This window comes from Dendrobates tinctorius, unplaced genomic scaffold, assembly GCF_039654945.1.
Source record: "Dendrobates tinctorius isolate UK_male_01 unplaced genomic scaffold, ASM3965494v1 ptg000035l, whole genome shotgun sequence".
In the NCBI taxonomy this organism is placed as follows: Eukaryota; Metazoa; Chordata; class Amphibia; order Anura; family Dendrobatidae; genus Dendrobates; species Dendrobates tinctorius.
Window position 1 is genome coordinate 14474460 of NW_027361703.1, and position 26276 is coordinate 14500735.

The 26276-nt window shown below is 40.8% G+C and overlaps 2 protein-coding genes across 3 annotated transcripts in view; one reads left to right on the forward strand and one right to left on the reverse strand.

The window, feature by feature from the left end:
• Positions 1-26276, reverse strand: part of IMMP2L (inner mitochondrial membrane peptidase subunit 2) — a 1728396-nt gene that overhangs the window by 1025854 nt on the left and 676266 nt on the right. The window lies entirely within an intron of this gene.
• The window catches only part of LRRN3 (leucine rich repeat neuronal 3), a 70677-nt gene continuing 47437 nt past the window's right edge, over positions 3037-26276 (forward strand). For both annotated transcript variants that reach the window (XM_073573284.1, XM_073573283.1), the window contains exon 1: positions 3037-3400. The gene's annotated coding sequence lies outside the window, so the exon portion shown is untranslated. The remainder of the gene's footprint in view (positions 3401-26276) is intronic.

A 26276-nucleotide genomic window follows, 5' to 3' on the forward strand; every position in this document is an offset into this window, starting at 1 on the left:
AATCATCATAAATTTGACTTGCAACTATTTAGCATATGATTATTTATGCACATTTTTATCATGTCACTGCATTGTTATTGTTTTGCTTCTAAAAATCTAAGTTTAATTTTTATTATTTTGTGACTCCACCTCTGGCTTCCTACACTGCCTGATTCCTTCTGGGCACGCTCTCGATCAGATTCAAGCATGTCTTGACCAAAATCTGATCCCAGGTCTCTTCTCCAAGTTCCCAAAGTTAGTGCATACAGGTCAAGTCACTTGTTTACAAAATGATGGTAGTCACACATTCGAAGCTTTAGTGCATGGTAAGATATGGAGCCTGAAAATCAAAAGCTCAAAACATTGTTACCCTTTTGCTTGTCAGTATATATATACAGAGCCTTGCTGTGATGGTCAACGTGTGACTGGACACACCGTCTCCAGCAGGGCAAAGTTCTATCACACAAGTGACCCTGGATACACCGCCTCCAGTAGGGCGAATTTAAATAATATAACGTGCAGCCGGATACACCGCCTCCAGCAGGCGAATTTCAGAATTACACATGAAACTGGATACTCCGCCTCCAGCAGGGCGAATTTAAATAATAAGGGGAAACACCAGGGAAACCGATACAATGGAGGGCCCTGCAATAGGGAACAGGGACGTGGAGACATTCTGCACTCCCCTGAGCCAGTCTATACACTCCTAACAGTCCCTATACAGGCTCCGCACCTGTTGCCAAGCTGTAACCTAAGAACCCTAGCTCACCCTGCACCTAGCCCTTTCTAATGAAATGGACGGTGCAGAAACTAATCCCACCACTGCACTGAAACATACATAAGGGATGTCACAAACAGGGAAACACCACTTAGCTTTGCTCTGTTGCTCTTTCTCCCAGCAACAGAGTCCACCACCAGAATGCAGCTTTCCTCCTGAATAGCTGCCACCAAGCTCTGTCACAGCTGCAAGGAAATCCCCTCAGTGACTCCTTCCACACCAGGACTCTGACTGTGCTGTAAGGAACTCTCTCTAGCTCCTTCCTCCACCAAGGATGGTTGGAAATGACCACTATCACCAACAGTGATTGCAACACCTGACACTCTTTTATAGCAGAGCCAGAGCAATCACACTTGCTTTATAATCACGAGCACTAAACTAAAGAAACCAGAGTGCAATAACCCTAACAGCAACCGGGGGCAAAACTAGAACTGAAACCACCACAGTGCAATGACCCTAATGGCCACCGGGGGCAAAACTATCTTTAAGCACACAGCTTAAGGGGAAAAAAATGGTTACTAGTGCATTTTATCTGTCATGATCCAGCATGGAACATGACACTTGCGAAAGTATTCGGCCCCCTGGAACTTTTCAACCTTTTCCCACATATCATGCTTCAAACATAAAGATACCAAATTTAAATTTTTGGTGAAGAATCAACAACAAGTGGAACACACTTGTGAAGTTGAACAAAATTTATTGGTTATTTTAAATTTTGGTGGAAATTCAAAAACTGAAAAGTGGGGTGTGCAATATTATTCGGCCAATGTACTTTCAGTGCAGCAAACTCACTCTAGGAGTTCACTGTGGATCTCTGAATGATTCAATGTTGTCCTAAATGACTAATGATGATAAATATAATCCACCTGTGTGTAATCAAGTCTCCATATAAATGCACCTGCTCTGTGATAGTCTCAGGGTTCTGGTTGAAGCACAGAAAGCATCATGAAGACCAAGGAACACAACAGGCAGGTCCATGATACTGTTGTGGAGAAGTTTAAAGCCGGAAGTTTAAAGCCATGATCACTCTGGATGAACTGCAGAGGTCTACAGCTGAGGTGGGACAGTCTGTCCATAGGACAAAAATCAGTCGTACACTGCACAAATCTGGCTTTTAAGGAAGAGTGGCAAGAAGAAAGCCATTTCTTAAAGATATCCATAAAGAGTGTTGTTTAAAGTTTGCAACAAGCCACCTGGGAGACACACCAAACATGTGGAAGAAGGTGCTCTGGTCAGATGAAACCAAAATCGAACTTTTTGGCAACAATGCCAAATGATATGTTTGGTGTAAAGGCAACATAGCTCGTCACCCTGAACACACCATCCCCACTGTCAAACATGGTGGAGGCAGCATCATGGTTTGGGCCTGCTTTTCTTCAGCAGGGACAGAGAAGATGGTTAAAATTGATGGAAAGATGGATGGAGCCAAATACAGGACCATTATTGAAAAAAACCTGTTGGAGTCTGCAAAAGATCTGAGACTGAGACTGAGATGGAGATTTGTCTTCCAACCAGACAATGATCCCAAACAAAGCAAAATCTACACTGGAATGGTTCACAAATAAATGTATCCAGGTGTTAGAATGCCCAAGTCAAAGTGCAGACCTGAATCCAATCGAGAATCTGTGGAAAGAGCTGAAAACTGCTGTTCACAAACGATCTCCATCAAACCTCACTGAGCGCGAGCTGTTTGCCAGGGAAGAATGGGCAAGAATTTCAGTCTCTCAATGTACAAAACTGATAGAGACATACCCCAAGCGACTTGCAGCTGTAATCGCAGCAAAAGGTGGCGCAATAAAGTATTAAGTTAAAGGGGCAGAATAATATTGCACGCCCCACTTTTCAGATTTTGAATTTCCACAAAAATTTAAAATAACCAATACATTTTGTTCAACTTCACAATTGTGTTCCACTTGTTGTGGATTCGTCACCAAAAATTTACATTTGGTATCTATATGTTTGAAGCATGATATGTGTGTAAAGGTTGAAAAGTTTCAAGGGGCCAAATACTTTTGCAAGGCACTGTATATATACATTCTTTTGTTCAGTTTTATGTTATTTGCTACCTGCTTTATTTACCCTAAAATGTAACAATAATACAAATTAATTCACAAATTAAATATGTGACCATCAAAATGTGGTCTTTGCCTAAAAATAGAGGAGTGAAAGCGGCTAGTTTCATGTGTTTGTACCTAAGCAGCAATGTCATATAATGGGCATGTTGTTTCAGCCAACCAGACTAGAGCAGCTGTGACTACTGTATCTTGGCACTCTGAAGCTATTGGCTCCTCTCTGGGGAGTGGAGGGTGTTCAGTTATTAATGATCGCTGAGCAGGCAGCACCATGTCAGTGTGACAACTGATCGGGTGAATGATGCAGCACTAACCACTAGCACCAGCACCACAGAAAGGAGGAGAAGGGGTAGAGTCTACACAAGCAGCATCTCTGTATTGGATTGTCAGCATCAGCCACAGAGAAACAAAGCACTGGCAGCTACGAAGGATCTTAGCAAGGAGCGAGCAGCTCTGGTCATGTAGGATATGTACAAACAACTATAAAAACCCCTATTTATGCCCAGGTTCAGCGTGTATGTACTGCAGTCAATGCTGAGGAATATTAAGAGGATACAAAGTGTTGTTGGCGGTAAGTAACAAATGTTGCTTTACGTAATGCAGTTTACATGTTGATTGCTTGCAAATAATGTTAAGAAATTATCTAGGGTATATTCCATTTATTTTAACAAAGCTGTGTTTGCTTTTCCTGCCTAAGTCCTGATGGTGAACAATTCTGTTTGATTCTTCATTTCGAGTCTAGAAGCATGAGAACAATGTAGGAGAGCGCTTGTTTAGACATTTTCTGTGTTTTCAAGACTATAAAAGCTGAGATCCCAATGTCTGAAGGAGCATATCACACACAGCTATTGGAGCGCTGCCAGGCTACATCTTAGGGATTGTGGTAAATGACTTCCCTTAAAACATATCCTCTTGCCAGTGTGAAGAGACAGTGGGGATATCTGGTCTGCGAATGCAGCTCAGACTGACGCATGTTAGTGCGAGAAAAGAAATGATTCATATTAACCAGAGCTGTCCTAATCCCCCTAAGCAGTTGTCATGCTCATGGCCTGGCTACTACTAATAATTAGAATTTTTCATATTGATTGCCGCCTCGAGATCATCTGTTACATAGGAATAGGCTTCAGGTAGCTAAACTATAAAGTGCCTTGTTGTGGAGCACACAGTTTAAAAAATGATGCAGTGCACTCCCCTCCAGCACCCGAGAGGTTAACACGACAAGAGAAAAGCCTCCAGTCACAAGCACCTTTGGGAGAGGCAGCATGCTTAGAGATATGCTTTATTTGAAAGGAAATCCACATATTAGTCTTTCACAGCAAGCACAAATTCCCTGACTAGGATGTGTTTGCCTGCATAAATGAAGAGACAGTGCCTTCAAGGGGTTAATCTGTCTTACTTCGGAGGCAATGGACATGAAATGAGAAGTAGTTGAGATTAATTTCCCGATGTTTTATTTATTAAGGAGTTGTCTTTCCACATTGGCTCCGGATGTGCTTGTCTTGTGTTGTATGGCACATAAAGTATGTATGATTCTTCTGTCCTCCTCCTGATGGAAGCCAGATACAACCTGCTGCTGGACCCTGGGAGGCTGCTTCCAGAACTGCCCATTAGGAGGTATTACTCCTAGCATAAGCTTCCTAAGTAATGTAATATAGAAAAAGAAGCGTCACCCACGCACAGCACCGGACTACAAACCCATCGGAGAGCAGAGGCATACTGTGAGCATGGACAGCCCTCTAACAATGCAGCTAATAGTATGCCAATGCGTGAAATTTCCTGCTAATCCCCTAAACAGAAAGGGTTTTACCATGCGCTGCTACACAAACAAGCTTTAGCATGCCAGGCAGTGCAATTTCTAAAATTAAATACAAAATGGTAATGTATCACCTCTTTCTTTCCCGCTGGACTGCATTCTACCATAGAATTTTACCACACTTGGACATTTTTTCTCTTTGTGATAGAATGCTACAAATTAAAAACTGGAGGTATAGTTGCCAAGAAACTCAGTTTTGGTCGTCCCTAAGTCAATGTGAGCTTGTTTAATTTAGGATTTTGGCAAAGTGCTAATCTGATGAGCATACGCAGCTTTACTGTGCTGTATATCTGGTGCACGATGGATGCGTACCCATGCCACGCACCTAGCTCTCACACAGTCTGTGGCATTGATGACTGTTGATACCTCCAGCAGATCCACATATCAGGACTCACTGATTAGATATATGTTTACACCATAAACAACACGTTCAGACCATTCCTTCAGTATCGTGGGATCGGGACGGAGCAAGTGATATATGCTGGTTTATTGATTCATTCCCGATTGGATGACACAATTTAATCAGAAACTGGACACGTGCCAGGAGATCATGGAACGGTAAATAAGAATAATGCAACCCAGCTTTTCCCAGAGAGAACATGAACATGATGCACTTTGAAGAAAGGCTTTGGCAGCACATCAATGGTCTTCTTAGCAGAAAATCGAGCAAATGTATACTATGTCACCACCAAGGAATTGATATAACTTATCAACAGATTAAACGTGGTCGTAAGGACTTCAGAATAATCCCTGCAGGTCTTCTCCAGAATGATTTTGTGACATTGCATTACATGGTAATTTTACAGAACACCACCAGTTATGGGCCATTTTTCATCCATACAGATACACCATGCATTTTACGCAACATTTCTACTCAACGCAATGAGTGTTACTTGGCCTTGCCTAATATTGCTCAAACGCAACATCATATTGAAAATGATGAGCACATGGCATTCAGGTTTTCTAATCTTTATCTTGCTAAAAGAATGAAATAAACCATATATTTTTCATTTAAGTCATAGCATTGGACTTTTAAATCTATGGATCCGTTACTGTCTCCCAGAAAATTAGGGTAGACACAATTAGAATTTCTTTAGCCAACAGTGATATAATAAGGCATGGTACTAAAGTATTGATAGGAAGAGACATGTGCTACAATCTATGCACAGTACGTTTCACTAACTCTGATCCCAACACATATACGGCACCAGTGGTCATCTTAGGCTGGTTTCACATTAGCGCTTTTTAAGCGCACGCACGCAGCGCCGCCTCCTAGTGCACAGCGGCACTATGCTAAAGATAGGGTGCGCCGATCGCAGGCGCCGCTGTGCACTAGGAGGCGGCGCTACAAGCAAGGGGCGGGCACGCCGGGCAGAGAGCCGGCTCGGGGGCGGAGCTACCCCCGGCCGTGCGTGCACTTAAAAAGCGCTAATGTGAAACCAGCCTTTTAGGGCAAATTAATGAACTTGAAAATGCCAGTATCATTTAAAAATTCCAGATAAAAAAACATTGTTAATAAATCTTATTAGTATTATTGTGCCAGACTTAGAAAATCGTTGAAAAGAAATAATAATTCAACACATATATACATGAATATAAAACTGCCAAAACTGAAATTCGAAAAGAAAAGCCTGCTTTCGTTTTGGCAACGGTAGGACAAACTCTGAAAATATTATATAGTGGTATTAGGCTGTAAAGGATCCTAGCAACCACAAGATGCAAAAATCCTCCTCGTGATGAATCTCCGTCTCATTTTTGAATTGAAAAGCACTTCATATTCTAATTGGTTGACATTGCATTTTGTATGTACCTCTTCAGGGAAATAGCCAATTAAAAGGAATCCATACATCTTAGCACACAGCCACAGCTCTGATAAATATGCAGCTCGATTTGCTGCCAGTTACCCTTGCTAGATGTGGGTTCTTAATCCTATAGGTTAAAGGAGACTTTTTAAAGGTCAATAGTAGGTAGACGTAGAAGAAAAATACATTTTCTACAATCCAGCCTGTTAAAGTCACCTTTTTCCTCTTCTTTTCAGTATATAGCTTTAATTGGCTTGTGTTTACTTTGTTATCTACACACTGTACTTAAGACATTTTGTGCAAAATTAATAACCAAGAAAATATGTTATCGTCAAAACGATGCTATAAATTATCCATGCCAATATTAGGAGAACACGTTTTACCCATGTAATGCCGAAAATTTGCAGAAGTATTCAATCTTGTTATCATTGGTCATGTGGTCCTGAGTGTAGAGACATGTGAGAGGTCCAGCTTGTCACTGATCATGTGCTTTACATATTGACAGCCCACCATGGGCATGACTGGATGGCTCTGAGATAGTATTTCCCGATATCACTGCCGTGAATGTAAGGGAATCACAGAACTGGCCGCACCAAAGTGTGTGGGAGGGGGAATTTAACAAAGATCTGTCAGCTCTCCTGATATTTATGTTTTAGATAATACTTGCACCCACGTTACCCAATGCGAGAGCATTTTTTTCAGATCACTTTGTTGTGCCATAACCCTTTTATTCCTCATAGAAATGTAGACATACATAGACATCTAGGTATTACTGTACCAGTTGGGGAGTGGTGTCCTTACATAGTACATCAATGTCCAATCAGTGCCGACAATGTTAGACTTTATGGGGACACCCCCAATTGGGGACACACCCACAGCTAACAGTCATCTGTGACTTTATTTCTGCATTTCTAGGAAGAATAAGGCCATGTTCGCACTATCAGTATTTGGTCAGTATTTTACAGCAGTATTTGTAAGCCAAAACCCGTAGAGGAACAATCGGAGGAAAAGTAGAACAGAAACACGTCACCACTTCTGTATTTATCACCCACTCCAATACTGACCAAATACTGAATGTGTGAACATGACCTTACAGAGGAACAGCAAAGGGTAGCTTTTTAAGAAAAGTTACTTGAGAATTGTTATCACGAGAACACAAGTCTTTACTAACACAAACATGTCATAAATGGTGATAAAGTAAATATGAGCTTTTTGTAACTTTGTACTATAAGCACCTACTATATTTTTTTCCCTAAGCTGGAAAACCCATTTAATTTAACTATTGCTACATATCACTTTCACACAAAGTATCAAAGAATGATAATTGATTTTTCCATAATGTATCTCTACCATTTTTATATAATCATCGTTACTTAACACCATAGAATACCAAAGTCAGCACATTTATGATTAAATCTTATTTATACGGCGAGCACTGCAGTTATCTAGGCCATCTTGGAAAAAAATGCTATAAATACAGAATCTATCATTTTGATCAATATAATATATACTAACTGTAAATTGCCAGTGTGATGAAGTGATATTGGATATAGGACTACAGATGGGAAGTCAGAGGGGTATACTGAAAAAGAATTGACATCTTAACCACTTCAGTAACAAATTCCCTTAAATTGCACAGAAAGGATATTCAGAAGTCAAAGACCTTATTTGCAATCAGTACGAGTATAGAACCACTCTGATGCCTGCTCTTAAGTACACTAGGTGATGCATTCACATGCCCAGTCATGTCAAAGTCACAACATTTTCAAACTCTATAGATCAAATATTACAAAATACATTGAAATGAATTTGCTTATACAAAAATAATTAAACATGTTCTGCCATTGGGATCATCACTAGGCTTTATGAAGACATCTACATAGAATGACAAAATTAATTCTTTATGATATCCCAATTAAATAGTCACAATTCAGTCATCACTGTCCCAATTGGGGCCCACAATCTAGATTCCCTATCACTATGTCTTTGGAGTGTGGGAGGAGACCTGAGAACCCAGAGGAAACCCACGCAAACAGGGAGAGAACATACAAACTACTTGCAGATGTTGTCCGTGGTCGGATTTGAACCCAGGACCCCAGCGCTGCAAGGCTGAATTGAGAGGACATTGTTACATTGACTATTAAGGAATATCCTACGGTATGGTTTCAAGACAACATTACAGATAATATACATCCACTTTATACAATAGGATAAATAATAATATTTCAATGATGATATCAGTATGATCACAAAGCAGTCATAAGAGACTTAGGGTCCCGTTACATTTAGCGATGCACCAGCAATCCCGACAATGATACGACCTGGTCAGGATCGCTGGTGCATAGCTAAATGGTCGCTAGTGAGCTGCCAAACAGGCAGATCTCATCAATGACGCAGCAGCGATAAGCGATCCGTCGGCGGTCGCTTTTACCTGTCACACCGCAGCGATGACGACTTCCGCCTGCGTCCATGAGTAGCTAGTCGGTGCCAGTGGGACGCCAATGAGGAGAAAAGGAGAAAATGGCCCAGGACATTCGAGCATGATCAGTGATATCCAGCGCTCGAATGTCCTGTGTTTGGACAACATGTCAGTAGTACAGGAGAGACTTCTATTCGAAGCCCTGAAAAAGGGGATTCGGGTAGAACCATTGACTTTAATATGGTAGATGGTGTCACTTTGTGCTCTGTCTGGCCTCTATGTAGACAGTGTCCGCCTTCTTGAGGCACAAAAACATAGTCATCTAGCTTTTGTACCTACCTCAAGAAGACGGACACTGCTGAAACAAAGGTCAGACAGAGCACAAAGTGACTCTGCCTCATTTAAGCCAATGGCCTTGCTGGGGGTTTTGTCCCAATTCTAATTTTTCAGTTCTTTAAATGGAAACCCTGATGAGGCCACTAACGTGTGGCCCAAAACGCAATATGAACATAGTCTTATTCTGATTTCTAAGGATTGTGATATGGTATGATTTGAAGACAACATGGCTGATACAACACAAATATTGAGCATTCATAGAACATTTTAGATAAATAACTTTAACAGATGGAAATATTAATTCAAGTTGGTCATAAGACTTGAGGTGGCACTGTTATCTTAACTTCTAATTATACTCTGACTTCAAGACAACATGGCGAATAAATATTCATAGAAAAGCTTTGCATAACAGGGTAAAATGTAACAGTGGTGACACTTTGTGTTGATACATGTTAAAATGTAAATCAGTCTCAACAAGAAAGTGGGTCAATCTGACAATACCAAAAGAGGATAAATTGTACTTATAAACACGATTTTCTATAAAGCTCCAGACCTATGGAATAGGGTTTCTACAAACCCATAAAACAGCAGAACATATTCTGTACTGTAACATCCCATGTTAGAATTCAGCTACATAAAGCAGTAACTTGGATTATATTTACTCACATCTTTATATGTACATTCCCCAAAGCAGGGTGGGCCACAATAGGCCAATAATAATGGAAATGTTCTCCATGAACTCTGATCAAAACAAACATGTGAAGCTTGGCATAATTAAAATACATTCATCTAATCAATTGTCTGTATGTAGTGGATGTTTATTCAGTCCAGCATAATAAGCAGTGCATTGCTCGCAGGAATCTATCATGTCTTCTGACATTATGTATTTGTCTTTCATTTCTTCAGAGAGAGATCTGAATCAATAAGTTGAGTGCCATCAGTTAAACTGCACCTCTGGGGTAGCGTGTTAAATGATGTTACTAAAAACAACATGGACAGAAAGGAAGTCTAGAATGTGTCATATTAAATAACTAAAGGTGTAGTGGGACAATGAGCCAAGTGTAATCAGAATGAGGGAGGCGGCAGATCCTATGTATTGTGTGTGAAGAGTATTCCTGGATTCTGATTCATAGGCAGCTTGATTAAATGTTCTTACTCAACCTTCATGTGAATCATGCCTTTGGATTTAGAATTGGTAGTATTAGCTTTATATCACTCCAACTTTGGTTCCAATGCTGAAATGATGAAGGAAATAACACAGTGATTATTTCCTAGTATTTGATATTGTAAGTTGATAACTAACTAGATCTCCAGCATCCCACCAGAAGTCTATGTCATCTTTCATAAAATGTTAAAGTTGAAAGGGACCTCCAGGGTCATCATGCCCAATCCCCTGTTCAATGCAGGATTCAATAAACCTTCTCAGATAGATGTCTATCCAGCCTCTGTTTGAAGACTTCCATTGAAGAACTCACCACCTCTCATGGCAACCTATTTCACTCATTGATCACCCTCACTGTCAAAAAGTTTTTTCTAATATCTAATCTGTATCTTCTCCCTTTCAGTTTCATTCCATTGCTTCTAGTGTTTCCATGTGCAAATGAGAATAAGGTTGATCCCTTCACACTGTGACATCCCTTCAGATATTTGTTTACAGCTATTAAGTCTCCTCTTAGCCTTCTTTTTTTGCAAGCTAAACATTCCCAGATCCTTTTACCGTTCCTCATAGGACATAGTTTGCAGTCCGCTCACCATCTTTGTATCCCTTCTCTGAACTTGTTCCAGTTTTTCAATGTCTTTTTTAAAATGTGGTGCCCAGAACTGGACAGAGTATTCCAGATGAGGTCTGACCAAGGAGGAGTACAAGGGGATAATTACTTAATGTGATCTAGACTGTATGCTTCTCTTAATACATCCTTGAACTCTGTTTCCCTTTTTTTTTGCTCTTTTATCATACTGTTGACTCATATGCAGTCTATGATCTATTAGTATTCCCAAGTTTTTTTCACATGTGCTGTTTCTTGCCCAGATGTAGAATCTTTCATTTCTCCTTATTAAATAACATTCTATTAGTTGCTGCCCATTTTCAAGGTTATCTAGATCCTTCTGAATCCTTTCTCTTCTCTAGTGCTAAGGCCCTGTCACACTAAACGATGTCCCAGTGATCCCACCCATGATCCGACATGATGAGATTGCTGGGACATCGTGAGGCTGATCGCTGGTGAGCTGTCACATAGACAGCCCCAGCGATAAGGACCAGCGACGCTGGACGCTGGTTTCTATGTAAACGTCGGGTATCCAGGAGCCGCGCGACTCCTGGATACCCAACGTTTACCTTGAAAACCGGGTTTCCAATGTAAACAGCGGGTATTCAGGAGCCGCGGCTCCTGGATACCCAACGTTTACATTAGCGTCCAGCATCGCTGATCGCTGATCTGTCGCTGCCACACGCAGCGATGCACGCTGGGCAGCGGGAGACCAGCGATCGAAAAACAGCCCAGGCCGCTCGAGCACAATCAGCGATAACCGGCAGGGGTGCCGGTCGCTGATCCCCGTCACACACAGCGATCTCGCTGGCGAGATCACTGATGTGTCACAAAATCAGCGATCTCGCTAGCGAGATCGCTTAGTGTGACGGGGCCTTTAGAGAAGACAAGCTTTGCATCTCTGCAAATTTGATTAGTTTACCCATCAGTTCCCTTATCTAGATCATTTATAAATTGTTGAACAACACTGGGGCTAGGACAGAGCCTTGTGGTACCTCACTTGAAACAGTCTTACAATTGGATGTGCAATCATTTATCACCACTCTTTTAGTACCATCACAGAGCCAGTTATAAATCCCCCCAACCATTGCCCTGTCAACCCCATACTTGGTCATTTTTTCAATAAGGGTAGTATGAGATACTTTATCAAATGCTTTGCTGAAGTCTCTCTTTAGGTGAATTGTAAAGTGATATAAATCTAAGACAGAGTTGCTTGAGCCCCTTCCTGCACTTTAGTTAGCTGTTGGCCGAATGCATCTCACTCAGCTTTCGAATATAGAGGAGAGCTTCCTCTGTGATGATACCAGTTCCAGACATCTATGGCAGTAGCTTATCTCTTAGTGAAGAAAAGGATTGTCAATCCAAAATTAAACATGAGAGATCATTATTATCTCCTCCACCAATAATCTGTTGTGGCCCCCCACACTCATTAGATTCCTGATATTGGCGGGTTTGGCCAATGTTAGCCTAATGTGTTCGAAAGCCTTTACAGATTGTACACAGGAAATGAATATTGTAATTTATTCAGATCACGCTTGAATACTGTTGTTAAGCTTTCTAAACCGTACTATCAAGACTAAATTGTCAATATAAATAGAATGCTTTATTGTCATTAAAAGCACAAAACACTCACTTCTGCATTTCTACACTTGTTATGCACTTCCATGCTGTTCTTTTCTGTAGTGTCAGCTTCCAACACATTTATTAATGATCTGGTAGAAGGTTTGCACAGTAAAATATTGATATTTGCAGATGATACAAAACTATGTAAAGCAGTCAATACAAGAGAAGATAGAATTCTGCTACAGATGGATCTGGATAAGTTGGAAACTTGGGCCGAAAGGTGGCAGATGCAGTTTAACAATGATATATGTAAGGTTATACACATGGGAAGAAGGAATCAATATCACCTGTTATGATTGAGTCACCGTAGGAGGCAAAAATAGAAATGCTAGCTAAGTCCAGAAAACCAGAGAAGTTGGCAGCTATCGGATTGCAGACCCCTGAACCTATCAACACAACTAGCAGTAGCCGTGGGGGGCTCCTACGATGCCCTAGGCCCCTCGATCACAGCCGGAGGACTACATAGCCTAAAGACAGAAAGGGAAATCTAAACTGCCCCAGAGCAGACCCCAAAGTAAAAGGCAGCCCCCCACATATAATGACGGTGAAGCAAGAAGAAAGAACAAAACACAGACAGAAAGATAGACTGAGCAAAGATGGGGCCCACGCTAGCTTAGCTAGGAAAGGACAGGAAGGCTGCTGTCTGCAATCCGTGAAAAACCCTATGAAAATAAGAGCCAACAAACTGACAGTAAAAAAGGCCCTGAAGACGCTAGGCTTCAAAAAAGCTATGTCAGTACTCAGGAATATTCTGAAGACAGAGCAACAGGCAAAAGGAGATTCAGCTCACCCCAGCAGGGAATGGCAGAATCCAGAAATGCAAGGAAAACAAAACACTAATGCAAAAAGGCAAAGCAGAAATCTTAGCTTTAGATGAGCAGGAATCAGACTGGTTTCCTAGAAGTCCACAGAGAAATCACCTGCAGGCCAGAAGGGCGTCGGCAGCCTTATATCCAGTCATTAACTCCACTCAGCCAGTCATCATCATCAGCCCCAGGTGTTTGACAATCAGGCTCACTACCTTTCTTCACCAGAAGAGGGAGTTCCTCGGGCCTCATTAGTGAAGGGGAAAATGAACTCACAACAATCACCATTACACCCTGAACGGTAAACCACTGGGTAAATCTGACATGCAGAAGGACTTGGGGATCCTAGTTAATGATAAACTTACCTGGAGCAGCCAGTGCCAGGCAATGGCTGCCAAGGCAAACAGGATAAATGGGGTGCATTAAAACAGGTCTGGATACACATGATGAGAGCATTATACTGCCTCTGTACAAATCTCTGGTTAGACCGCACATGGAGTACTGTGTACAGTTTTGGGCACCGGTGCTCAGGAAGGATATAATGGAACTAGAGCGGGTACAAAGGAGGGCAACAAAATTAATAAAGGGGATGGGGAACTACAAAACCCAGAGAGATTAGCAAAATTAGGATTATTTAGTCTAGATAAAAGACGACTGAGGGGCGATCTAATAACCATGTATAAGTATATAAGGGGACAATACAAATATCTCTCCGAGGATCTGTTTATACCAAGGAAGGTGACGGTCACAAGGGGGCATTCTCTGCATCTGGAGGAGAAAAGGTTTTTCCACCAATATAGAAGAGGATTCTTTACTGTTAGGGCAGTGAGAATCTGGAATTCCCTGCCTGAGGAGGTGGTGATGGCGAACTCAGTCGAAGGGTTCAAGAGAGGCCTGAATGTCTTCCTGGAGCGTAACAATATTGCATCTTACAGTTATTGTTAGGTTCTTTAGAAGGACATAGATCTGGGGATTTATTCTGACAGAATTTTATAGGCTGAACTGGATGGACTAATGTCTTTTTTCGGCCTTACTAGCTATGTTACTATGTTACATGAAAGCAACCAATCAGTAACAGTTCCATGTAATTTCCTTTTCCAGTACCAAACTCTTTCACAAGATCATGGTACAAGAGAAGTATACCTGTGCAGTAGTATTTTATTTGCTAGGATAGGGCAGTTTGAGAATGTTGCTCATGCAAAATGCTCAACTCACTAAAGCTGGTTTCATGGTCCAAAGGCAGGTCTCCTGACCCAAATTTAACAGTCTTATATATGCCTATAACAGAAGAGTCAGACAACCGTATAACTCAGAAGAGGATCGCAACACAATGCTCAGACGGCCCATTGGCCCTCTCAATCAAAGTGTGACAACATGCATTTCTATGCAGCGGCCACACTCTGATCGGGAGAGCATTGCGTTGCATTCCTCGTCTAAATGTACCGTTACACTAAGCGATGCACCAGACAACGATATGGATCGCTGGTGCATCGCTAAGTGATCGCTAGTGAGCTGCCACACAGGCAGATCTCACCAGCGACATCGCAGGGGTCGGGGGTCGCTACTTACCTGTCAGACGCGGCGATCCTGACGTCCTCCCGCCCGCGTCCACGCGTCGCTCGTCGTCACAGCAGGAAGCGCCCGACGAGAAATGGTCCAGGACGCTCTCGCGCGATCAGCGATAACCAGCGGGGGAGCCGGTTGCAGGTAAGTATCAGACATAGCGATATCGCTGCTGCGTCACAAAACCAGTGACATTTCAGCTACATTGCTAGCGATCTCGCTGTGTGTAACGGGGGCTTTAGGCACCTCCTTTTCTACGGCTGATGAGTTTGGGGAACGGGACCCACGGCCATACAGTACATTCTTGACCATGAAACACGAATATGTAAAACTGGCCCAAGAGAGTGATTATAACCTGTTAGTATATACACACACAATTGTTCTTATTGAATAAGGACATTTAAAGATATGGGATAGGAGCAAGATAAATTATACCAGATTAAGCAAATGTGCATTATTATGATGTGGCATGGGCAGCTAGTTGAAATGCAGCCAGTTCTAAACCTTCGCTGATGGATAGATTATGTATTCATTTTCTACTATGAATTGGCGACAGCTGAAAAAATTCCCAGCTTTTTAGTCGAGTTTGCATAATTTTCAACTGCAATATTGGCATGTCTTCTACCAGTACAACAGCCACAGTATCTGTAATTTTGAACAAACATAATAATGTGGACCTGCATGACAAGATTCTGCAAACATGTATTTTCAAGATCAGCTATGCAACTCATGGCAAACTAGAATAAATTCAGAATTCACATTATGCCATAGATGTGATTCATTCTACCAGCACACAATCTATAGTAAAATTCCCACTAGATTCAATTATTGATGTAATGAAATAAGCAGTATACTTATTGGCTTGATCTACCTGACACTCGGGAAAGAAATGTACAGTTATATGTCTGCATAGTTTTGCACTTTGCCTTAAAAAAAAACCTGTCATGAAGAAAGCACTTGAGCGGGCATACAACAGCTGCTTTGAACATGTCTTATAATAGGCGCAGCATATTAACGTTTTCCTTGGGGCTTGCCACTAATCTGTTAAAGCTATTCACCACTTACAGTACAAGCTCACCTTGCTGTGCTGATATTTAGGGGCAGTGATGCTTAAAATGGAGCTAAATGCAGGAATACTTACATTCTGTGCTGTAGAATTGATGCTATTGATCAGTTTTTCCTCCCAGCTTATAAGAACTGAACAGCAATCTTACACTTCTGGACATGTCTTTTATAAAACTTACATTCCTTGTATTGTATAATCCTATAGCACCATTTTGTAAAGACCTTTGTTTGTGCAGTTTTCTGTTGACAACTGGGCGATACCTTTTCCTTTGTCAAAGGGGTGTGCCTCTGAACATGACAAAAGCAACACTGATTGGACAATAAAAATCCAAACAAATGCCGACACCCATTTCTTCAAATAAATGACAGAGGAGGAACACATACAAGCTCCATGTAACACGTTTCTGACCTACGTGGTCCTTAGTCTCAGACCATGTAGGTCAGAAATGCATTGCCTGGAGCAACTATCTGTTCTTCCTCTACCATTTATTTTTGTGCGGATGTTTGACCATCGTGATTTCTAGAAAATATTTTTTATGTAATAAAGCAACTTTTATGGAAGAACTGAGTGTGGGCTTTTGCTTGGATTTTTATTGTTAAAGGAGAACCCTGGCCATGCACTGAACTGCTGAGCTGATTGCTCCATTTCTTTATACTACTGATTGTCAGTTTATTCATACATTTCTAGAAGAAGGAAGAGGACAATGTCAAAGCACAGACTTCCAACAAGGTCACACATTCAGTGTTTGGTCAATACATTACATCAGTATTTGTTAGCCAAAACTAGGAGTGGGTGATAAATACAGAAGTGGTGACGTGTTTCTTTTCTGCTTTTCCTCCAATTGTTCCACTCCTGGTTTTGGCTTACAAATATTGAGGTAAAAAAAACTGACAAAATACTGAACATGTGAGCTGTGGAATGCCCTACCAAAAGAGATAGTAAAGACAGACACCATAACAACTTTTAAAAAATAATTGAAGTAATTGTCACAGATTGACAGCGGCAACAGGTTAATAGCTGCCGGCAGTGCTACGCTCTACGTGCGGCTGTTAGAGGCAGCTCCTGGCTCTGACAGTATGGGGTGGGGTCAGCCTTTGAGCCCACTCCATTCACCCACTCCTGACTTGCACCATACGTGAATGGTGGATTTTGGAAAAGGGTGAAACCTATGCCAGTTTGCTGCTTTCAATCGAAATTGAAGGAAATACCACATTAGTTAGAGGTTTATCATGTTTTTCCTGTAAAAGTTTAGGAATCACCTGAAATCTACAACAATTGGAGACCCAGAGATGTCATTTTTAATCTCTGTATTGAGGGAATAATAAGGTATTATGAGAGCTTGGTATTTAGCTGGTTTTTACCTCATTGACTGTGGAACAGTCTCGGCATTGCTAGGCAGCAAAACTAAAATGTTAAATAACAAAAATTGATATATGGATAGAAGAAAAACAAGAAAAGCATTTAATCAGTACATGCTGATTAAAATAGATTATTACTGTCAGTATTTGCAATGTTTTCTTGCTAAGCATAGTATTCAAAAGAGAAACCTTTCAGTTCCACTTACGGCATTAGTAATCCAGAGACAGAAAGTGCAAGTGGAAAAGTCTGGTAAGACAATGGACGGAAACAGTCATTTCATGTACATGCTACTAGAAGAATGCTGCTTAACAAAGCTATTAAGGTGGTCTACACCTAAAGCTACACCAACACCCCATACCAAGACAAGTTTTGGTGTTGCCATCTCTATATATAAAAATGAATGTGTGTGTGTGTATCACCAACCAATCACGAAGCATCTTTCATTTCACCAGAGCTGTTCAAAAGAAGCTGAGCTGTGATTGGTTGCTATGAGCAACAGTTTTCCTTGCAAACAATCAATAAGCATCTCTCATTTCACCAGAGCTGGTTAAAAGTAGCTGAGCTGTGATGATTGGTTGCTATGACCAACAGTTTTTCCACTTGACAACACCTCAGCAGACACTGACATGGTGGGAGAAATATAGCATCCCTGGGAACATTAGCTCCCAGCCATTGTCTGCCCCCCTGAAAGGATCAGAGATCACATGACAGAAATGAATCCCCCCTCCCGTGCCTATATCCCCATCACACATCCTCCATCCAATAGGCACATCTTCCCTCTTAAAGGGATCATTGGTATGGAAGACAGAGCAAATCCATCCAGTGCTTTGGTACTGACCCCAGGGTCTCTTAAAAGGATCATTGGTATGGAATTTAGGGCAAATCCACTCTGCGCTTTGGTACTGACCCCAGGCCTTTCTTAAAGGGATCTCCAGTATAGAAGTTAGGGCAAATCCATCCAGCGCTTTAATTCTGACCCCAGGCCTCTCTTAAAGGGATCCCCAGTATGGAAGCCAGGGCAATTGCCTTCAAATACTCTTTTACTGACCCCAGGCTCTCTTAAAGGGATCCCCAGTATGGAAGTTAGGGCAAATCCACTCAGCGCTCTGGTTCTGACCCAAGTGCCCTCTTAAAGGGATCCTTGGTATGGAAGTGAGGGAAAATCCACTCTGCGCTTTGGTACTGACCCCAGGCCTCTCTTAAAGGGATCTCTGGTATGGAAGTTAGGGTAAATCCCTCAGCGCTCTGATTCTCACCTCAGGCTTCTATTAAAGGGATCATTGGTATGGACATCAGGGCAAATCCACTCAGCGCTCTGGTTCTGACGCCAGGCCTCTCTTAAAGGGATCCCCAGTATGAAAGTTAGGACCATTCCACTGAGCGCTCTGATTCCAACTCTAGGATGACATGATGATGTGTTATATTATTCGTATTTGTCCGGTGGCTCTGGCTGATGGGATGATGTGGGATATTAGGAGTAGTAGTCCAGTGGCTCTGGCTGACAGGATGATATGGGATATTCTGGGTAGTAGTCAGGTAGCTCTGGCTGACGGGATGATGTGGGATATTAGTGGTAGTAGTCCGGTGGCTCTGGCTGATGGGACGACGTATGGGTAGTACTCCAGTAGCTCTGGCTGACGGGATGATGTGTGATATTAGTGGTAGTTGTCCAGTGGCTCTGGCTGTTGGGACGATGTGGGATATTAGGGGTAGTAGTCCAGTGGCTCTGGCTGACGGGTTGATGTGGGATATTATAGTGAATGTGGCTATGCAGAGTGGGTGGGGCTCTACACTCAGCTTTATATATATATAGATATAATCATTATAATTTGTTATAACTAACCGTAGTTAGTTACTATGCCCAGGCAGCGCCGGGCTCTTCAGCTACTTTGATATAACTTTAAACTAGGTCACTAACATGGCTGCCTTTGTTTTATGAGGGACTAATTATACTACACTCAACATTGAAAATGCAACCCTAAGAAGGAAAAGTCATGGCATTCACAGGATGGACAAATGTGATAATGATACGCAAATTGTGAAGAAATGTAAGCAACATTTTCAAAACATTTTGATTAATTCAGAATCAAGTATGAGCACCACCTGCAGAAATACACACACTTACACTTTGGCATGATATTAAAGAAGTTATTAATGGTTGATCAGCAAATATAATGCCACGCTGATTTCCCTTGGGTTCTCAAATCATCAAGATCCACTGCTGCCAGTCCCATCTGCAATTGCTGTCTTATCAGATGTTCTCAATGGGAGACTAGTCTGGAGATGCTGCAGACCATGATAACACACTTAGGCCATGCAAGCTGCTCACAGTAGAATAAAGCAACATGTGGCTTGGTGTCTTGCCATATTGAAAATTGTCTCTTGCCTTCTTCATCTGTATATTACGATCATGTCTATCGATCCTGCGATTTCTAATTCCAAAACTTTTCATCTTTGGTGGTGCAAATTCAATATTGAAGATTGTAAATTTTAGCATTGGTTTTGTCTACATATAAATTACTGTGTACTTAGCTTTTTCTACAAAATAATATTTTTTACTGTCCATATGCCCATATGCAATAATATTTGTTTTAGATGAAAAAAAAAATCATTTTTTCCCAAGTTAATGAATGGAGAAACATTAGCATTCATGGATCACTATACGAGTATAACCGGCAAAATAGAAGACTGACGTGGTAATGAACAGCTTCTATCTTCTTTCAAGGTCCCAGTTAGATCTCACAGGAGACCAGATCTGCTGCTGATAGATTGTGCCTAAAGCTTACAGGACTATTTATTGGCTAGGGGATACTTTATTGATCTCTTGTCTCATCGATTCCTCAGAACTGGAGCTTGAGAATATCCCTTTAAAATCATGTTATTAACTCTGCTTTGTTTTCTTCAATATACCTAATCTTTGTTAACTCCCCAAAAGAAAAAGTCCATCTGGGAAAGGTCTGGTGACCATTGAGGACATTCAAACATCCTACCTATCTACTTACACCAATAAAAAACAATATGAACAGATACTGTATGCCTATATATGCATCCCTCTACATATATCTCTCTCCATTCTTTTCATTCTCTTCAATCTTTTTTCTAACCAATGACAAGCACCTTCAATGCGTTGGTATTAAAAAAATATTATATACAGTGTGTCCGTAAAGTCATGATGCACTTTTGACTAGTCACAGGAAAGTATACAGTATACAATAACAAAGTCCATAAAAGTCAGGGAGGGTGGGCGGGAACTTAAAGAATTCTTCAATGTGTACATTGAATGTATCAGCGATCATCAGGAGCGCTCCAGGTATCCGGATTCCTGATACAGCTATTCTGTAAGTGCTATAGCTAGTCGGATAAGCTCTTATCCGAAGCTATTCAATCAACCCTAGTTGCGACTGTAAAAAAAAAACACGTAATTCTAGAGTTTTAACTTTTCTCACTATGGTGTTTACCAATCGGATTAATTCTTTTTATATCTTGACAGATCTGGCTATTCTGAATGCAGTGATACCAAATATGTGTATTTTTTAATATTTTTATTGTTTTATTTTGAATGGGACGAAAGGGGAATGAATTGAACTTTTATATTTTTTGATTTTTGCAATATTTTTAAAAACCTTTTTTTTTTTTACTTTTCACTTTCTTCAATAGTCTCCCTGGGAGACTAGAAGCTATGATAATCAGATCGCCTGTGTGTAGAAGAAATGCTCACTTGCTATGAGCGCCGACTGAGGGGCGGTGCTCATAACAATTCCGCAATGACAACAGGAGTCTGCTGAAGACCCCGGGTTGTCATGCCAAGTCATCGGTGAACCACAGTCATGTGATACTAGTACCGATGGGCGGGATTAGTGATGCGCTTCTGGCGTGAACACATTAAATGCCGCTGTCAGAGATTGACAGTGGCATTTAACAGGTTAACAGCCGCTAGTGAACAGCTGACATGTGCTGGGAAAGATGTTGGCTCAGTGCAGCAGCCAACATCAAAGGGAGAGACACGGCATGTGCAGCACATGTACGGCGCATGTCATGAAGGTGTTAAGTAAAGGCTTTTTTTATGCCCACTCTTCCATAAAGGCCACCTCAATGGAGAGCATGGCTTATTGTGGTCATATGGTCAAATAGTCCAGAACTCTGCAGCTCCTTCAAGATTACCTTTGGTCTCTGTGCTGCCTCTCTGATTAATGCCCTCCTAGTCTGGGCTGAGAATTTTGGTGAGCGTCCCTCCCTTGGCAGTTTTGTTATGGTACCATGTTCTTTCCTTTTGATGATAATGCGTTTGATGGAGTTCAGGGGGATCATCAGAGACTGGGATTTTTTTTATATCTCCACCCTGACTTTTCAACAACTTTATTCCTGACTTGTTTGGAGATCTGCTTAGTCTTCATGTTGTTGTTTGGTTAATGGTGCCTATTGCTTAATGATGTTGCAGCCTCTGTATCCTTTAAGAAAAGGTGTGTATATCCTGACCGACAATGTGACACTTAGATTGCACACAGGTGGACTTCTTTTCACTAACCATGTGACCTATGTGACCTATGAACATAATTGTTTGCACCAGAAATTTGTAGAAGTGCTTCATAGCAAAAGGGGTGAATACATATGCACTTGACAATTTTTTGTTATTTGATCTCATAAATTTAATTTATGCCATTTTTCTCACTTCATCAACTTAGACTATTTAGTGCCGATGCATCACACACAAATCGCCTTATAAAAATATTTAAACACAGGTTTTAATATAACAAAACAGGTAAAAATCAAAGGGGGTGAATACTTTCGCAAGCCATTATATATACATACAGTGGCAAAATAAGTATTAAACATGTGACCAATTTTCTAAGTTAATGTGTTAAAGGTGCTATTGACATGAAATTCTCAGATCCCATCCAATCCACATAGGCAAAGAAATCAAACGATAGATGTCCATAAATTAAAGGGGTTGTCGAGTCAAAACAGATAAGCTTGTGTGACTGCAAACTTATTAATCCCCCTAGTGCATGCATTGTGCACCGCGGCGATTCTCGGGTTTCAGACTTGGGACCGGAGGGTATGCATGTGTTATACATACTCCCGGCCATTTCGCATGACCTCACTCCATATAGTTGTATTGAGCCAAAGCCATGCCCTGTCTAGTGATGAGAACATCAAGTGGGCATGGTCAAATAGAGGACACGGCCTCTCTCTATACAAGGGTATGAAGAGTGAGGCAGCGTACACTGGCCAGGGGTATGGATAATTCATACATACCCTCTTGTTCCAGGTCTGAAACCGGCTAATCCCTGCAGCGCAGAGTGCAGACTTATATTTTTGACCAGATAACCTCTTTAAGTTATGTGTAATAATGTTAAATGACACAGGGAAAATGTATTGAACACGCTTACTGAAATTTTATTAATACTTTGTATAAAAGCCTTTATTGGTGATGACAGCTTCAAGACACCTATTGTTTTGCAAAACTAATCACATGCATTGCTCAGGTGTGATTTTGTCACATTCTTCCACACAAACACTCTTCAAATCCTGAAGGTTCTGTGGGCTTCTTCTATGAGCTTTAGTTCCTTCCATAAATTTTCTATTGGATTCAAGTCAGGTGATTGGGCCATTCAGCAGCTTTATATTCTTTCTCTGAAAACCAATTTAGAGTTTCAATGGCTGTGTGTTTAGGATCATTGTCTTCCTGAAATGTCCACCTCACTTCATCTTCATCTTCTTGGTAGATGGCAGCAGATTTTATCAATAATGTCTCAGTATATTTGTCCATTCATCCTTCCTTCAATTATATGTAGCTTGCCAGTGCTGTAATCTGAAAAAAAGCCCTACATCATGATGTTCCTACCTGCATGCTTCACTGTATGTATGGTGTTTTTGGCATGATAAGGAGTGCCTTTTGACCTCCAAAGATGGTGTGTATTATGACATCTAAAGAGTTAAATTTTTTCCTCTTATCTGACCAGAATATATTCTCCCAGTATTTCACAGGCTTGTCTAAATGTTGTTGATCAAAGGTTAAATGTTCTTGAACATGCTTTTCATTCAGCAATGAAATCTTGCGTTGCAAGCGTGCATACATGCCATGTAGGTGGAGTGCATTATTTATTGTTTTCTTTGAAACATTTGTACCTGCTGATTCCAGGTCTTTCTGTAGCTCTCCACAGATGGCCCTTGGCTCTTGGACAACTTTTCTGATCATTCTTTTCACTACTCTACCTGAAATCTTACAGAGAGCACTTGATCATAGCTCGTTTATGGTGAAATGATGTTCTTACCCCACTTTTGGATTATGACCCCAATAATGCTCACTGTAGCCTTCAGTATTTTAGAAATTATTCTGTAACCAATCTCATCAGTATGTTTTGAAAGAGTAAGGTTGCAAAGGTCTTGAGATAGCTCAGTGGTTTTACTCATCATGAGATGTTTCTTGTGTTGCACTTGGTAATGAGATACCTTTTTACATTCCATTATTTTTACATTCCATTAGATGAACCAACTGATATTATTTTGCCATAAAATGAAGGATTGCTTTCTAATTATTGATAGATTTTAGTTGGTGTAATCACTTTCCATTATTATACATAACTTAATTTATGGATATGCATGGTTTGATTTCTTTGCATGTGTGTATTGGATGTCTTGTTGTTACCAACATCTAGTGAAAAATTCATGTCAATAGCACCTTAAGAAATATATTTACTTAGAAAAGTGATGACGTGCTCAATATTGATTTCACCCACGGTAAATGTATATATAATTAGAGAATATGATATAAATATACACATACAGCCACAATAGAGGAATAGAAAAAAGGGTTTTATCCAGCTCTCCTGTTAGATATATGCAGGCCCTCCAGCAGTGCACAAATTTAAAGTCTTGGCAGTAGAGTTGAAACAAGGGTTTATCCAGCTGTACTATGACTAAGAACTCAAAAGTTCAAAACGCGTCAATTTGCAGGGATATGCACATTCTCACCATGAAACCTTTTTAACATTCTCTTATAAATATATTTTAATATTTTTATTTTCATGAAAATAAATTCTTTTGTATGAAAATAAAAATTATTTTCTAATAATATATATACACACACTTTGGTGCCTTGTATAATATACATTTGTTGGTTGCTGATCAATTTACAGTATGTGTACTGGAATTCTAGTGACCACCTCATTAGGTGGCTTTGCAATAAGAAATATGTCTCAAATTTCACCTAGTTTGTGAAATTGTATGTCTGCAAGCATCGGGAGAAGTAATAGGCCCAAGTATAGACCCATAAGTTGGACTTTCATAGTGCCGCAGAGATAGGGCCTCCATGGCCAACTGCAGGAAGATTTAAAAAAATGTTAAAGCCTAAAGTCTTATAACAATATTGTATCATATCCTTTGCAAATGTATGCATTCTATTATTTACAGACCCATTAGCACTTAAGTTATTGTTTTCAGAGAGCCAAACCATTGGCAACTCATCAGGCTCAGAATGGCTCTCATTTCTCAATTTCTTAACCCCAGTGAGATTAGAAACCTCAACACTGATCCAAGAACAGACATGCAGAAAAGACCTTTTACGATATGTGGACTGGGAGTGCAGAAGCCATGAACAGTATAGTTGCCTGGTCTACAGTGGCTTGTCTGTGTCCTGCTCATGGATAATTGATATTATTTTGCTGGGCTTCTTTATATTAGATTTTGCCAGCAGTTCAGCGGTGCCATACATAAGCTGTTTACTCTGGCACTGCTGCAGCATACTACTTTGTGTTTTGATTGAATAAGAAAAATGTGACCAAAACCACAAAGATCAAAAGGCACAGCCACAGATTAAAGCATTTAATATACATAGCTAGCAAGGATGACAAACACATAGTTTAATTTGTATTCCGATGAAGTATACAATACACTCGGTCAATATTGAACTTCATTGCTCTGTGCCAAGATGTATGGATAGACTATACTTCTGTCCACCAGGCTTAGTGAAGGCCAAGTGATTATCTAAATAGCCTTTAACAGTCTACAGATACCAAAGAATGTAGCATAATACAATCAAACAGGCACACTGCATTCTTCATAATCACAAAGTTCTTTCAAAGAAATTCAATCTTAAATATACATTGTCTTAACATATTAAGCGGCTATGCCATCATTAGAGGTATTGTATATAGATACAAATATAGCCACTGCTATTCTGTTAATCTAGTGATGGAACTAACCTACAAAGTATGTTGCCACCTGGCATTTATGGACTATATCCTTCACCACATCTAACTTCTGAGCTGATGGCTAGTGGATGGGCATGCTCACTCACTGCCATCCACTAGCCATCCCACCACCTCTTGACAAGTCAGTTCCCTGCATAGGGATCTTCTGTTCTCTGCAGAGCAGCCAAAGGAAATGGCTTCCTGCCCTGCTGGTCAGGAAAGGATCACAGCCTTTATAGTAGTGTGAGGGAGGTACAGGGCGGTAGTCGTGGCTGATAGCATTTGCGTTAGTGCGCCCTGCCCTCCCATCACATACATATACTGACCATCAGACTGCATGCCTGTGGCATCTCCCTCTGCACTATCAGTATGTTTCTGGAAAATTCCTTGGTCCACCTGGGTACAAAATGAGCCACAGTCTAGTTCAACTTTTAACTGAGTAACTTTACTGAGACTTGTACACAACATATTCATATTCTTTCCAGCATCATCATCAAGTTTCACAACATACAGCATTTCCTCTGTCCCTGTACTAAGCTCGCTAGAGCGTCCTCACTAATCAGCCTCATTTCATTAGGGGACTCCCTCAGCTGTTTTGCCCCGGTCCTGAGGGCATCAGCGCACGTAATAAGCTGCCACATATTGAAAGGCTTGCCCATATTACTTAGTCTTTTCCAGCAACTGCACCGCTAGCACTGCTAC